Raw genomic sequence first — 12,588 nt, 5'->3', positions numbered from 1 at the left:
TGACTGACAGGGGGGTCAGGAGGGCTATCAGGGGGCTGACAGGGAGGGGGGGGGGGAGGAGGGCTATCAGGGTGGCTTACAGGGACGGGGGGGGGGGGGGTCAGGAGGGCTATCAGGGTGACTGACAGGGGGGGGGTCAGGAGGGCTATCAGGGTGGCTGACAGGAGGGATATCAGGGTGGCTGACAGGGAGGAGGGGGGGTCAGGAGGGCTATCAGGGTGGCTGACAGGGAGGGGGATGTCAGGAGGGCTATCAGTGGGGGCTGGGGGGGGGTCAGGAGGGCTATCAGGGTGACTGACAGGGAGGGGGGGGGTCAGGAGGGCAATCAGGGTGACTGACAAGGAGGGGGGGGGGGTCAGGAGGGCTATCAGGGGGGAGGGGGGGTCAGGAGGGCTATCAGGGTGGCTGACAGGGAGGAGGGGGGTCAGGGGGTGTCAGGGCTATCAGGGTGGGGGGGGTGGAGGGCAGGGAGGGGGGGTCAGGAGGGCTATCAGGATGACTGACAGGGGGGGGTCAGGAGGGCTATCAGGGTGGCTTACAGGGAGGGGGGTCAGGAGGGGGGGTCTATCAGGGTGGCTGACAGGGGGGGGTCAGGAGGGCTATCAGGGTGGCTGGAAGGGGGGGTCAGGAGGGCTGTCAGGGTGGTTGACAGGGAGGGGGGCTATCAGGTCAGGAGGGCTATCAGGGTGGCTGACAGGGAGGGGGGGGTGGCTGACAGGGGGTCAGGAGGGCTATCAGGGTGGCTGACAGGGAGGGGGGGTCAGGAGGGGGGTCAGGGTGACTGACAGGGAGGGGGGGGTCAGGAGGGCTATCAGGGTGACTGACAGGGGGAGGGCTATCAGGATGACAGGGGGGGTGGCTGACAGGGAGGGGGGGTCAGGAGGGCTATCAGGGTGGCTGACAGGGGGGGAAGGAGGGCTATCAGGGGTGGGGGGTCAGGGCAGGAGGGCTGTCAGGGTGGTTGACAGGGAGGGGGGGGGGGCTCAGGAGGTTTATCAGGGTGGCTGACAGGGAGGGGGGGTCAGGAGGGCTATCAGGGGTGGAAGGGGGGTCAGGAGGGCTGACAGGGTGGCTGACAGGGGGGGTCAGGAGGTTTATCAGGGTGGCTGACAGGGGGGGGGGGGGGGGTCAGGAGGGCTATCAGGGTGGCTGACAGGGAGGGGGGTCAGGAGGGCTATCAGGGTGGCTGACAGGGGGGGGGGCTCAGGGTGGCTATCAGGGTGGCTGACAGGGAGGGGGGTCAGGAGGGCTATCAGGGTGGCTGACAGGGGGGGGGGTCAGGAGGGCTATCAGGGTGGCTGACAGGGAGGGGGGTCAGGAGGGCTATCAGGGTGGCTGACAGGGGGGGGGGTCAGGAGGGCTATCAGGGTGGCTGACAGGGGTCAGGGGGTCAGGAGGGCTATCAGGGTGGCTGACAGGGAGGGGGGTCAGGGGGGTCAGGGCTATCAGGGTGACTATCAGGGTGACTGACAGGGAGGGGGGGTCAGGAGGGCTATCAGGGTGGCTGACAGGGGGGGGGCAGGAGGGCTATCAGGGTGGCTGACAGGGAAGGGGGGGGGGTGGGGGGAGGAGGGCTATCAGGGTGGTTGACTCAGGAGGTAGTTTATCAGGGTGGCTGACGGGATCAGGGGGGTCAGGAGGGCTATCAGGGTGGCTGACAGGGGGGGGGTCAGGAGGGGTATCAGGGGCTGACAGGGTGGCTGGGGGGTCAGGAGGGCTATCAGGGTGGCTGACAGGGGGGGGGTCAGGAGGGCTATCAGGGTGGCTGACTGAGGGACCACATCAGGAGGGCTATCAGGGTGGCTGACAGGGGGGGGTCAGGAGGGCTATCAGGGGGGGGGGGACATGGGTAGGCAGACCGTTCCACAGGAGGGCTGACTCAGGGTGGCTGACAGGGTGGGGGGTCAGGAGGGCTATCAGGGTGGCTGACCTTGAGGGAGGGGGGGAGGCTAGGAGGGCTATCAGGGTGGCTGACAGGGGGGAGGTCAGGAGGGCTATCAGGGTGGCTGACAGGGAGGGGGGGGTCAGGAGGGCTATCAGGGTGGCTGACTGGGTGACTATCAGGGGGGGGGGGTCAGGAGGGCTATCAGGGGGCTGGGGGGGGGGGGTCAGGAGGGCTATCAGGGTGGCTGACAGGGGGGGGGTCAGGAGGGCTATCAGGATGGCTGACAGGGGGGGTCAGGAGGGCTATCAGGGTGGCTGACGGAGGGGGGTCAGGAGGGGTGTCTATCAGGATGGCTGACAGGGGGGTCAGGAGGGCTATCAGGGTGGCTGACAGGGCTATCAGGGTGGCTGACAGGGGGGGGAGGTCAGGAGGGCTATCAGGGTGGCTGACGGGGGAGGGCTCAGGAGGGCTAGGAGGGCAGGGTGGCTGACAGGGAGGAGGGGCTATCAGGGTGGCTGACAGGGGGGGGGGAGTCAGGAGGGCTATCAGGGTGGCTGACAGGGGGGGTCAGGAGGGCTATCAGGGTGACTGACTGGGGGGTCAGGGGGCTATCAGGGGGGGGGGGGGGGTCAGGAGGGCTCAGGGGGCTGACTGGAGGGGGTCAGGAGGGCTATCAGGGTGGCTGACAGGGAGGGGGGGTCAGGAGGGCTATCAGGGTGACTGACAGGGGGGGCTATCAGGAGGGCTGATCAGGGGGGTGACTGGGCTACAGGGGGGGGGGGGTCAGGAGGGCTATCAGGGTGGCTGGAGGGAGGGGGGTCAGGAGGGCTATCAGGGTGGCTGACGGGGGGGGGTCAGGAGGGCTGGGGGGGAGGGGGTCAGGAGGGCTATCAGGGTGGCTGACGGGAGGGGGGTCAGGAGGGCTATCAGGATGGCTGACAGGGGGGGACAGGGGGGGGGCCATCAGGGGGTGGGAGGGGGTCAGGAGGGCTATCAGGGTGGCTGACGGGGGGTCAGGGGTCAGGAGGGCTATCAGGGTGGCTGACGGGGGGGGGGTCAGGAGGGCTATCAGGGTGGCTGACGGAGGGGGGAGGTCAGGAGGGCTATCAGGATGACTGACAGGGGGGTCAGGGTGACTGACAGGGGGTCAGGGGGCCATCAGGGGTATCAGGATGGCTGACAGGGGGGTGGGCTATCAGGGTCTGACGGAGGGCTTTCAGGGTGGCTGGGGGGGGTCGGAGGGGGCTAGGGTGGCTGACGGAGGGGGGAGGTCAGGAGGGCTATCAGGGGGGGGGGTCAGGAGGGCTATCAGGGTGGCTGACAGGGAGGGGGGGGTCAGGAGGGCTTTCAGGGTGGCTGACGGAGGGGGGAGGTCAGGAGGGCTATCAGGGGGGGGGGGGTCAGGAGGGCTATCAGGGTGGCTGACAGGGAGGGGGGGGTCAGGAGGGCTATCCGGGTGGCTGACAGGGAGGGGGCTCTAATGGGTTGTTTTTACATCTAGAGGGTACTGTATTGTAATGACCTCTGCACAGAGGGAGGGGGCTTCAAAGGACTCTGCATTTGGGTGGGGTCGGCTGTCTATGTTGGGCTCAAGTGCTTTGACACCTCTCACTTCACACCTCAGTGCTAATTGAAGTTGCAGTCAGATCTGTTCTGTCCTAGCAAGCTTGGTAGCCTGAACTTAGCATTCAGTCCTTAAATAAAGGTGAAATAAATAAATATAAATAAAATATCAAGTAAAATATATCATTCTAATATATTTTTTCTTCTTGACTTTAAAAGTAGCTTCATATTAAACATGACTCACTCAAATCAAATCACATTTTATTTGTTACATACACATGGTTATCAGATGTTAATGCGAGTGTAGCGAAATGCTTGTGCTTCTAGTTCCGACAATGCAGTAATAACCAACGAGTAAACTAACCTAACAATTTCACAAAAACTACCTTATACGCACAAGTGTAAAGGAATGAATAAGAATATGTACATAAAATTATATGAATGAGCGATGGCCGAACGGCATAGGCAAGATGCAGTAGATGGTATAGAGTACAGTATATACATATGAGATGAGTAATGTAGGGTATGTAAACATTATATAAAGTGGCATAGTTTAAAGTGACTAGTGATATATTTATTACATAAATTTTTCCATTATTAAAGTGGCTAGAGATTTGAGTCAGTGTGTTGGCAGCAGCCACTCAATATTAGTGGTGGCTGTTTAACAGTCTGATGGCCTTGAGATAGAAGCTGATTTTCAGTCTCTCGGTCCCAGCTTTGATGCACCTGCACTGACCTCTCCTTCTGGATGATAGTGGGGTGAACAGGTAGTGACTCGGGTGTTGTCCTGTTGTCTTTGTCTACTCAGTTCCAGGTTGGATGGTGTTTTCAGTTCCAGGTTAGATGGTGATTTCAGATTCCAGGTTGGATGGTGATTTCAGGTTCCAGGTTGGATGGTGATTTCAGGTTCCAGGTTGGATGGTGTTTTCAGGTTCCAGGTTGGATGGTGTTTGCAGGTTCCAGGTTGGATGGTGTTTTCAATTCCAGGTTGGATTGTGTTTTCAGTTCCAGGTTGGATGGTGTTTTCAGGTTCCAGGTTGGATGATGTTTTCAGGTTCCAGGTTGGATGGTGTTTTCAGTTCCAGGTTGGATGGTGATTTCAGGTTCCAGGTTGGATGGTGATTGCAGGTTCCAGGTTGGATGGTGTTTTCAGGTTTCAGGTTGGATGGTGTTTTCAGTTCCAGGTTGGATGGTGTTTTCAGTTCCAGGTTGGATGGTGTTTTCAGTTCCAGGTTGGATGGTGTTTTCAGTTCCAGGTTGGATGGTGTTTTCAGTTCCAGGTTGGATGGTGTTTTCAGTTCCAGGTTGGATGGTGTTTTCAGTTCCAGGTTGGATGGTGTTTTCAGTTCCAGGTTGGATGGTGATTTCAGGTTCCAGGTTGGATGGTGATTTCAGGTTCCAGGTTGGATGGTGATTTCAGGTTCCAGGTTGGATGGTGATTTCAGGTTCCAGGTTGGATGGTGATTTCAGGTTCCAGGTTGGATGGTGATTTCAGGTTGGATTGTGTTTTCAGTTCCAGGTTGGATGGTGATTTCAGGTTCCAGGTTGGATGGTGTTTTCAGGTTCCAGGTTAGATGGTGTTTTCAGTTCCAGGTTGGATGGTGATTTCAGGTTCCAGGTTGGATGGTGTTTTCAGGTTCCAGGTTGGATGGTGTTTGCAGGTTCCAGGTTGGATGGTGATTTCAGGTTCCAGGTTGGATGGTGATTTCAGGTTCCAGGTTGGATGGTGTTTTCAGGTTCCAGGTTGGATGGTGTTTGCAGGTTCCAGGTTGGATGGTGATTTCAGGTTCCAGGTTGGATGGTGATTTCAGGTTGGATGGTGATTTCAGGTTCCAGGTTGGATGGTGATTTCAGGTTGGATGGTGTTTTCAGGATCCAGGTTGGATGGTGTTTTCAGGTTCCAGGTTGGATGGTGTTTTCAGTTCCAGGTTGGATGGTGATTTCAGGTTCCAGGTTGTATGTTGATTTCAGGTTCCAGGTTGGATGGTGTTTTCAGGTTCCAGGTTTGATGGTGATTTCAGGTTCCAGGTTGGATGGTGTTTTCAGTTCCAGGTTGGATGGTGATTTCAGTTCCAGGTTGGATGGTGATTTCAGGTTGGATGGTGTTTTCAGGTTCCAGGTTGGATGGTGTTTTCAGTTCCAGGTTGGCTGTTGATTTCAGGTTCCAGGTTGGATGGTGATTTCAGGTTCCAGGTTGGATGGTGATTTCAGGTTGGATGGTGATTTCAGGTTTCAGGTTTGATGGTGTTTTCAGTTCCAGGTTGGATGGTGATTTCAGGTTGGATGGTGTTTTCAGTTCCAGGTTGGATGGTGTTTTCAGTTCCAGGTTGGATGGTGTTTTCAGTTCCAGGTTGGATGGTGTTTTCAGTTCCAGGTTGGATGGTGTTTTCAGGTTTCAGGTTTGATGGTGTTTTCAGTTCCAGGTTGGATGGTGATTTCAGGTTGGATGGTGTTTTCAGTTCCAGGTTGGATGGTGTTTTCAGTTCCAGGTTGGATGGTGTTTTCAGTTCCAGGTTGGATGGTGTTTTCAGTTCCAGTATGGATGGTGTTTTCAGTTTCAGGTTGGATGGTGTTTTCAGGTTTCAGGTTGGATGGTGTTTTCAGTTCCAGGTTGGATGGTGTTTTCAGTTCCAGGTTGGATGGTGTTTTCAGTTCCAGGTTGGATGGTGTTTTCAGTTCCAGGTTGGATGGTGTTTTCAGTTCCAGGTTGGATGGTGTTTTCAGTTCCAGGTTGGATGGTGTTTTCAGTTTCAGGTTGATGGTGTTTTCAGTTCCAGGTTGGATGGTGATTTCAGGGTTGGATGGTGTTTTCAGTTCCAGGTTGGATGGTGTTTTCATGGTGTTTTCAGTTCAGGTTGGATGGTGTTTTCAGTTCCAGGTTGGATGGTGTTTTCAGTTTCAGGTTGGATGGTGTTTTCAGGTTTCAGGTTGGATGGTGTTTTCAGTTCCAGGTTGGATGGTGTTTTCAGTTCCAGGTTGGATGGTGTTTTCAGTTCCAGGTTGGATGGTGTTTTCAGTTCCAGGTTGGATGGTGTTTTCAGGATCCAGGTTGGATGGTGTTTTCAGTTCCAGGTTGGATGGTGTTTTCAGTTCCAGGTTGGATGGAGTTTTCAGTTCCAGGTTGGATGGTGTTTTCAGTTCCAGGTTGGATGGTGTTTTCAGTTCCAGGTTGGATGGTGTTTTCAGTTCCAGGTTGGATGGTGATTTCAGGTTGGATGGTGTTTTCAGTTCCAGTATGGATGGTGTTTTCAGTTCCAGGTTGGATGGTGTTTTCAGTTCCAGGTTGGATGGTGTTTTCAGTTCCAGGTTGGATGGTGTTTTCAGTTCCAGGTTGGATGGTGATTTCAGTTCCAGGTTGGATGGTGTTTTCAGTTCCAGGTTGGATGGTGTTTTCAGTTCCAGGTTGGATGGTGTTTTCAGTTCCAGGTTGGATGGTGTTTTCAGTTCCAGGTTGGATGGTGTTTTCAGTTCCAGGTTGGATGGTGTTTTCAGTTCCAGGTTGGATGGTGTTTTCAGTTCCAGGTTGGATGGTGTTTTCAGTTCCAGGTTGGATGGTGTTTTCAGTTCCAGGTTGGATGGTGTTTTCAGTTCCAGGTTGGATGGTGTTTTCAGTTCCAGGTTGGATGGTGATTTCAGTTCCAGTATGGATGGTGTTTTCAGGTTTCTGTTGTTTGTTTGTCAGAGCATTTGCTGTATAGCTTGGAAATAAGATTCTTTGGTAGTAGTTTTGTTTGTAGTTTTGTTTTTTGGAATGAAGATTATGTTGTGGAGGGTAGTATACTGTATATGTTCTTGCCGAAAAATCCAAGATGATCTAACTCTATAAATCTCTATATTTTTTAAAAACATGCTGAACAATGCAGGACCTCACATGCAGCTGTGTCTCTCTCTCTTCATCTCTCTCCCCGTCTCTTTCCATCTCTCTCTCTCCGTCTCTCTCCCCTTCTCTCTCTCCCCTTCTCTCTCTCCCCTTCTCTCTCCCCTTCTCTCTCCCCTTCTCTCTCCGTCTCTCTCCGTCTCTCTCTCCCCCGTCTCTTTCCGTCTCTCTCTCCCCCGTCTCTCTTTCCGTCTCGCTCCCCATCTCTCTCTCCCCGTCTCTCTCTCCGTCTCTCTCCCCGTCTCTCTCCCTGTCTCTCTCTCCCCGTCTCTCTTTCCGTCTCTCTATCCATCTCTCCTTCCGTCTCTCTCTCTCTCTCCCCGCCTCTCTTTCCGTCTCGCTCTCCCACTCTCTCTCCCCGTCTCTCTCCCCGTCTCTCTCTCCCGTCTCTCTTTCCGTCTCGCTCTCCCACTCTCTCTCCCCGCCTCTCCCTGTCTCTCTCCCCGTCTCTCTCCCCTTCTCTCTCTCCCCTTCTCTCTCTCCATCTCTCTCCCCGTCTCTCTCCCCTTCTCTCTCCGTCTCTCTCCATCTCTCTCTCCCCGTCTCTTTCCGTCTCTCTCTCTCCCCGTCTCTCTCTCTCTCCCGTCTCTCTCCCGTCTCTCTCCCCTTCTCTCTCTCCCGTCTCTCTCCCCTTCTCTCTCTCCCCGTCTCTCTCCCCGTCTCTCTCTCCCCGTCTCTCTCCCCGTCTCTCTCCCCGTCTCTCTCCCCGTCTCTCTCTCTCTCCCGTCTCTCTCCCCTTCTCTCTCTCCCCGTCTCTCTCCCCGTCTCTCTCCCCGTCTCTCTCTCTCTCTCCCGTCTCTCTCCCCTTCTCTCTCCCCTTCTCTCTCTCCCCGTCTCTTTCCCCGTCTCTCTCTCCGTCTCTCTCCCCTTCTCTCCCCTTCTCTCTCTCATCTCTCTCCCCTTCTCTCTCCGTCTTTCTCCATCTCTCTCTCCCCCGTCTCTTTCCGTCTCTCTCTCCCCCGTCTCTTTTTCCGTCTCGCTCCCCATCTCTCTCTCCCCGTCTCTCTCTCCATCTCTCTCCCCGTCTCTCTCTCTCCGTCTCTCTCTCCGTCTCTCTCCCCATCTCTCTCTCCCCGTCTCTCTCTCTCTCGTCTCTCTCCCCGTCTCTCTCTCTCTCCGTCTCTCTCCCCGTCTCTCTCTCCGTCTCTCTCCCCATCTCTCTCCGTCTCTCTCCCCATCTCTCTCTCCCCGTCTCCCCATCTCTCTCCGTCTCTCTCCCCATCTCTCTCCCCCGTCTCTCCCCTGTCTCTCTCCCTCTCTCCCCATCTCTCTCCCCTCACTTTCCCTCTCTCTCCCCGTCTCTCTCCCCCGTCTCTCTCCCCGTCTCCCTCCCCGTCTCTCTCCCCATCTCTCTCCCTCTCTCTGTCTCTCTCCCCCATCTCTCTCCGTCTCTCCCTCTCTCCCCGTCTCTCTCCCCGTCTCTCTCTCCCTCTCTCTCTCCTCTCTCTCCCCGTCTCTCTCCTCTCTCTCTCTCTCTCCCCGTCTCTCTCCCCGTCTCTCTCCCCGTCTCTCTCCCCCGTCTCTCTCCCCGTCTCTCTCCGTCTCTCTCTCTCCCCGTCTCTCTCCCCCGTCTCTCTCTCCCCGTCTCTCTCCCCCTCTCTCCCGTCTCTCCCCCGTCTCTCTCCCCGTCTCTCTCCCCGTCTCTCTCCCGTCCCCTCCCTCTCTCTCCCCCGTCTCTCTCCCCGCTCTCTCCCCGTCTCTCTCCCCGTCTCCCCCGTCTCCCCGTCTCTCTCTCTCTCTCCCGTCTCTCTCCCCTTCTCTCTCTCCCCTTCTCTCTCTCCCCCGTCTCTCTTCCCGTCTCTCCCTCTCTCTCTCCCGTCTCTCTCCCCTCTCTCTCCCCTCTCTCTCCCCATCTCTCCCCGTTCTCTCTCCGTCTTTCTCCATCTCTCTCTCCCCGTCTCTTTTCCGTCTCTCTCTCCCCCATCTCTCTCCCCTTTCTCTCCGTCTCCCCATCTCCATCTCCTCTCTCCCCGTCTCTCTCCCCTCTCTCTCCCCGTCTCTCTCCCGTCTCTCTCCCCATCTCTCTCTCCCCGTCTCTCTCTCTATCGTCTCTCCCCGTCTCTCTCTCTCCGTCTCTCTCCCCGTCTCTCTCTCCGTCTCTCTCCCCATCTCTCTCTCCCCGTCTCTCTCTCTCTCCGTCTCTCTCCCCATCTCTCTCCGTCTCTCTCCCCATCTCTCTCCGTCTCTCTCCCTGTCTCTCTTTCCCTCTCTCTCCCGTCTCTCTCCCCCTCACTTTCCCTCTCTCTCCCCGTCTCTCTCCCCGTCTCTCTCCCCGTCTCCCTCCCCGTCTCTCTCCCCATCTCTCTCCATCTCTCTCTCTGTCTCTCTCTCCATCTCTCTCTCCGTCTCTCTCCCCGTCTCTCTCCCCTTCTCTCTCTCTCCCTCTCTCCTCTCCGTCTCTCCCCATCTCTCTCCGTCTCTCTCCCCATCTCTCTCCGTCTCTCTCCCCGTCTCTCTCCCCATCTCTCTCCGTCTCTCTCCCCCTCTCTCTCCCCGTCTCTCTCCCCATCTCTCTCCGTCTCTCTCCCCATCTCTCTCCGTCTCTCTCCCCGTCTCTCTCCCGTCTCTCTCCCCGTCTCTCTTTCCCTCTCTCTCCCATCTCCCATCTCCCCGTCTCTCTCTCCCCGTCTCTCATTCCGTCTCCCGCTCTCCCCGTCTCTCTCCCCGTCTCTCTCTCCCCCGTCTCTCTCCCCGTCTCTCCCCATCTCCCGTCTCTCTCCCCGTCTCTCTCTCCGTCTCTCTCTCCGTCTCTCTCCCGTCTCTCTCCGTCTCCCCCCGTCTCTCTCTCCCTCTCTCTCCCCGTCTCTCTCCCCGTCTCTCTTTCCCCGTCTCTCTCCCCGTCTCTCTCCGTCTCTCTCTCCCTCTCTCTCCCCGTCTCTCTCCCCGTCTCTCTCCCCGTCTCTCTCTCCCGTCTCTCTCGCCCCGTCTCTTTCCGTCTCTCTCCCCGTCTCTTTCCGTCTCTCTCCCCGTCTCTCTTTCCGTCTCTCTCTCTCCCCGTCCCTCTCTCCCCGTCTCTTTCCGTCTCTCTCTCTCCCCGTCTCTCTCTCCCCGTCTCTTTCCGTCTCTCTCCCCGTCTCTCTTTCCGTCTCTCTCCCCGTCTCTCTTTCCGTCTCTCTCTCTCTCTCCCCGTCTCTTTCAGTCTCTCTCCCCGTCTCTCTCCACCCGTCTCTCTCCCCGTCTCTCTCCATCTCTCACCCCGTCTCTCTCCATCTCTCTCCCCGTCTCTCCCCATCTCTCTTTCCGTCTCTCTCTCTCACCGCCTCTCTTTCCGTCTCGCTCTCCCACTCTCTCTCCCCGTCTCTCTCCCCATCTCTCTCTCTCTCCCCGTCTCGCTCTCTCTCCCCGTCTCTCTTTCCGTCTCGCTCTCCCACTCTCTCTCCCCGTCTCTTTCCGTCTCTCTCCCGTCTCTCTTTCCGTCTCTCTCTCTCCCCGTCTCTCTCCCCATCTCTCTCTCCCCGTCTCTTTCCGTCTCTCTCCCCGTCTCTCTTTCCGTCTCTCTCTCTCCCCGTCTCTCTCTCCCCATCTCTCTCCCCGTCTCTCTCTCCCCGTCTCTCTTTCCGTCTCTCCCCGTCTCTTTCCGTCTCTCTCTCCCGTCTCTCTCTCCCGTCTCTCTCTCCCGTCTCTCTCTCCCGTCTCTCTCCCGTCTCTCTCCCGTCTCTTTCTCTCTCTCTCTCCATCTCTCTCCCACTCTCTCTTTCCGTCTCTCCATCTCTCTCCCCATCCCTCTCCCCGTCTCTCTCTCTCCCCGTCTCTCTCTCCCGTCTCTCTCTCCCGTCTCTCTCTCCCGTCTCTCTCCCACTCTCTCTTTCCGTCTCTCCATCTCTCTCCCCATCTCTCTCCCCGTCTCTCTCTCTCTCCATCTCTCTCCCCATCTCTCTCCCTGTCTCTCTCTCTCCCCGTCTCTTTCCGTCTCTCTCTCCCGTCTCTCTCCCCGTCTCTCTCTCCCCGTCTCTCTCTCTCTCCCCGTCTCTCTCCGTCTCTCTCTCTCCCCGTCTCTCTTTCCGTTTCGCTCTCCCACTCTCTCTCCCCGTCTCTCTCTCCCCGTCTCTCTCTCCCCGTCTCTCTCTCCATCTCTCTCCCCTTCTCGCTCTCCCACTCTCTCTCCCCGTCTCTCTCTCCGTCTCTCTCCATCTCTCTCCCCGTCTCTCTCCGTCTCTCTCTCCGTCTCTCTCTCCGTCTCTCTCCCCATCTCTCTCTCCCCCTCTCTCCCCATCTCTCTCTCCCCCTCTCTCCCCATCTCTCTCTCCCCATCTGTCTCTCCCCGTCTCTCTCTCCCCATCTCTCTCTCCCCGTCTCTCCCTGTCTCTCTCTCCCCGTCTCTCTCTCCCCGTTTCTCTCTCTCCGTCTCTCTCTCCCTCTCTCTCTCCCCATCTCTCTCTCTCCGTCTCTCTCTCCGTCTCTCTCCCCATCTCTCTCTCCCCGTCTCTCTCTCCATCTCTCTCAGCTATCTTCCAGATAATCCAAAGTGTCAGACTGGGGTTGTGATGGCCAAAGATCAGCACCTTCTCCTCGTGGGAAACACCAACACCGTCACCCCGTCCCTGATACACAGGTCTCAGAAGCATCCTCCTCTCTATGTCAAGTTAAACATCAGTTGATTCTACATACTGTGAATTAATGTCTCGCTCTCTCATCTCTTGTCCTCTCTCTCTCTTTTGGTGTCAAACTATGTCCAGGACTGTCTTTTGTTAATATTGATTGGTCTGTATTGGTAATGTTGAAACATGAAATGTGTTTTCCATCTAGTTATTGAAATAACCATTTTGTTTATGGAAAGTTAATGCCTGTTCTCCTGTCTCATCTGATCTGTAGTCTGTTAGTAACACTGATCCCAGGTCAGTTTGGTATTGGTCCCACTGTTGGCTACTGTTGGGACATGGGGAGAGAACCACTGCTCTAGGTTCAGTCTCATCGTGTTAGTCCACTCTTTCTCTTCAAAAATAAATAAATTCAGTTTGCTTTATTGACACAACGTAAGAATGTACACTACCGTTCAAAAGTTTGGGGTCACTTAGAATATCCTTGTTTTTTAAAGAAAAGCACTTTTTTTGTCCATTAAAATTACATCAAATTGATCAGAAATACAGTGTAGACATTGTTAATGTTGTAAATTACTATTGTGGCTGGAAACGGCTGATTTAAAAAAAGAAAATGGAATATCTACATAGGCGTACAGAGGCCCATTATCAGCAACCATCACTCCTGTGTTCCAATGACACGTTGTGTTAGCTAATCCACGTTTATCATTTTGCAATTGTTAGCA

This window comes from Oncorhynchus masou, chromosome 27 (genome assembly GCF_036934945.1).
Source record: "Oncorhynchus masou masou isolate Uvic2021 chromosome 27, UVic_Omas_1.1, whole genome shotgun sequence".
NCBI lineage: Eukaryota > Metazoa > Chordata > Actinopteri > Salmoniformes > Salmonidae > Oncorhynchus > Oncorhynchus masou.
This window is presented reverse-complemented; position numbering follows the sequence as displayed.